This window comes from Sinocyclocheilus anshuiensis, unplaced genomic scaffold (genome assembly GCF_001515605.1).
Source record: "Sinocyclocheilus anshuiensis isolate Anshui unplaced genomic scaffold, SAMN03320099.WGS_v1.1 scaffold118, whole genome shotgun sequence".
Classification (NCBI taxonomy): Eukaryota; Metazoa; Chordata; class Actinopteri; order Cypriniformes; family Cyprinidae; genus Sinocyclocheilus; species Sinocyclocheilus anshuiensis.
Window position 1 is genome coordinate 110,102 of NW_015546020.1, and position 3,873 is coordinate 113,974.

Here is a 3,873-nt window from a genome sequence, read left to right on the forward strand (position 1 = left end):
AATCTGTATTTAATTTTTACAATGAAGACTACAGAAATTAAAGTAGGCTAATCAAATCTAAAACACTGGATGTGTTATTTTACATTTGATTAATTTCTGTAGTATTTCTTACCTGAATAAAAACTTACTTAACCTGAAAAACTTAGTTTCATAGCTCTCTTTATTCTATTGCATTTATTTGTGCTGTTGTTTGCCTTTTTTTTTGTTTGTTCTTATTTTATTACGGACTTCGTACTTGTGTTTTTTATTTAAATAAAACTTTGCGTTGAAGAAAAGTAGATTTTTGTTTGTATATGCTGTCAATTATAGTTCTTAGAAAGAAAATAGGAACCGGCAAAAATCGATATCGGCAGATCACACTAACGAAAAATTGGAAATCGGAATTGGCCAAGAAAATTGCAATCGGTGCATCTCTAGTTTAATGTGATCCTGAAAGTCACTGTGTGAATGATTGAGATGAAAGGTCAAACATCACACACACAGAGATCATCACGGGATATTGTTATTATCTCATTATTATTATATGAATTTATTATCAATCTAAATGCAAGAATAATTTTTAAGTCATTTGAACTCAGTTTAATGGTGTACAGACAGTACGTCTCTCCTAAAGACCCTGCTGGAGTGCCAACTAGTGACCGAACATGGAAAAACAACATGCTATTTTACAAGATCAAAGGTCTTACAAACTGATACAGTATGTGGAAACTTCCCTTTTTTTAAAAGTACATTTAAAAAGCGATATTATATTAATAATTATTTTGTCACAGATTTAGTTACGTGCTCACTGCCTGATCCTGTTCTGTGTTTGTTCTTGTATGTGTATTTTCATGCTTCATGGTCTGGTTTGCATGGCCTATATTCGCCCCTGCTGTAACTGCACTTGTCTAGAAACACAAGGGATCTTTTTTTAAAGACCATTCATACGTAAATGTGTAGTCTGATCAAATTAAAGTATTCACAAGCAACATATTAAACTGCAAATATTTCAATATATTATATTTTACCTGATTCTTTTTGGATGCTTTCAGGATGATGTTGTAGTTCCCAACCTAGGAAAAAAGATTTACAAGGGGTCGCCAAGCTCAGTTTGAGGGTTGCAAATAAGGATGAAATGGTTAGTTTTTTTTTTTAGTTAAAATTATTCCACATTTATGTACTTTGACACTGTAAAATAATATGTTATTGTTGCTTTTCCAGGTTCATTCACTAGTTGGCGCTCCAGCAGGTTCTTTAGGAGAGCCTACTGTCTGTACACCTTTTAAAGAAAACTGGTAAGAATCAAGTATTCCACAGAGCCGTGTAATAAAAGATGATTATACCAACATACTCACCATACACAGTAAGATTGAATGTGTTGAGTGAGGTCCTTGTTTTAGTGCTGGTTACATTATAAAGTCCAGAGTCTGTGGTTCTGGTGTTTGTGATGCTCAGAGATCCAGTATGATGATCCAGCTGCAGTCTGTCTCTGAATCTCCCAGCAGCAGCATCATCATCATAAAATGTGTTCTTATTGTTCTGTCTGATTTCAGCTACAAGAGAATATTTTGTCCAAACCGCCACTTGATCTCATCATCTCTCTGTATGTTTAGAGTGACAGAATCTCCCTCCATCACTGACATAATTGCTTTAAACAAATTTGATATTACTAAAAATAATTGCAACAACGCTTTAACACTAATTTAAATGCATAATCGAAATAAGTTAACATTTTTATATGAGAAAGATAAAGGTAAACATTTGTTTTGCTTACTTGAGTTGTTAGTAACATTAATTGATTTACAATCATCATTATTTATGACATTAACAGCACTTGCTAAATCTTCTCATTGATTCTGTATGAGCTGACACAATAAAACACTTACCAACTAGACACCACAAGCACAACTGGAATAAGATTGGGTGAATCGTTTTCTTCAGCAGTTTGAACATCAGACGAGTTTTTAAATAATAAGTCTTCGATTTTGTCTAAGACTTACAAAAAACACAACATAAATGTTATATCAACTGGGTATTGGCACAATTGAAAATGTCACACTGAAGATGAGAGTAATGCCAGTCTGTCCTAAAGTGGTTCTGTGTGAAGGTGCACTTGCCTTCAGAGTCTGTATACCTTCTCATATAGACATATTTAGAAATGAAGTCTAACAACAGTTTCTGCATTGTTCCTCCAGAGTGATATTTTAAGATTGGTAGGCTATATGTGTTCAGCTTTCCCCTTTATGGCAGTAGGGCACATTAGTACGGAAAACACCTTGATATATTTAGAAGGTTTGATATTACTAGCAATTGCAATCTTTGACAAAATCTGTTTTGTGTAGAAGGTGGAGGAGCAAAAGACATTCACCACAAACAACACAAACTCAAACCTGAGATTTGTATTGTTGCAAATTATTTATCTTTTTTGTAGGCTATTTTATGTCTTCATTAAACTTTTATTTTTTGTTCTCCAAATATACTGAACAATTCAAATGTATACATTAAACTTTACTGACGCTGATAAATACGGAAAAGGAGGTCTCTGGTCTATGCAAACAGCAGATGGCGTAATGTGGTTCTGTAGTTTGCGATCCGCCTTTGGATTGGATGCAGACTTTTTGGCAGAGTGTAGGTGTAATTTTCACGTTAACTTCACGCAATATAATATGATTTTATTATCGTGATTTGGACTTTATTCTTAAAATATTATGACGTTAATCTTATTTATTTAGTTAGTTATTTTTCAGCGTGACATTAAAATGCCGCTGTAGGCTATTACTGCATGCAAACACAACCTTGGCACAGCGGCCCAAAAAAAAAAAAAGTAAAAATAGTAACGAGATATTTGAATTATTCATTAATTTTTTTTTATTTTTTTTACAGAGAACGGAGTACAACATACAAAGAATAAACACACATCACATAATATCAACCACAAAAATAAAATGGAAACAAACCACAAAAAGAATAACATAAAAATAAAGATAAGAGGGCCATCATCTAAACATGATTACATGAAGAGATCAAAGGCAGAGCAAATCCTAACAGTCCTTATAGCTTTCTTATTAGTAGATACTGAAATTACATTCAAATAATTTTCTATTTCTTTTAGGAAGACAGAGAAGACAGGTTTACAGTTGGAAAATTTGCATTTGTGAATGTGAAATTTGCTTAGGAAAAAAATTTAATTAATAACAAAACAGATATTTTCGTTTGAGGGGTCGGAGTCATAATACCCAAATATAATGTTTTTCATATGTATTGAGAAACCTGGCAAAATCTTACACTTGAAAAACACACCAATATCACCCCAAACCTTCTGAGTGTAGTGACATGACCAAAATAAGTGTACCACAGTTTCTTCAGAATTCGAACAAAAAGAGCATGTAAGCTCAATGTCAGATTTAAATCTTTGTATAAACTTCTTTACAGGGTAGAACCTGTGTATGAGCTTAAAAGAAATTTCTTTCACTTTGTTTGTGAGAAAGAATTTTTGCTGTAGAGACCAGATTTTTTTCCAATTAAGGTTAACAAACAAATTATTCCAAAAGGAAATCACAGGTGGAGCAGAAATCAGACTCTTAAGAAATAAAGATCGTATTTTATAATGTTTGGCTTTTGACTTTCGATTTGACCAACTGGAGTTTCACAAGGTTTAGGAAAGTATGCAGTAGATACTGAGGAGTAATTACAGTTTTTAAAAAGCATACATAAACCAGAGGGGATAGCTCCCAAAACTGTAGCAAATTCTTTTGGTGTTATTGGTATTTGGAAAGAAAGTCTGAGTACCTGAACAAAAGACCTTGCTCATTAATCAGAATCAGAATCAGAATCAGAATGAGATTTATTGCCAGGTATGTTTACACATATGAGGAATTTGTTTTAGTGACAGAA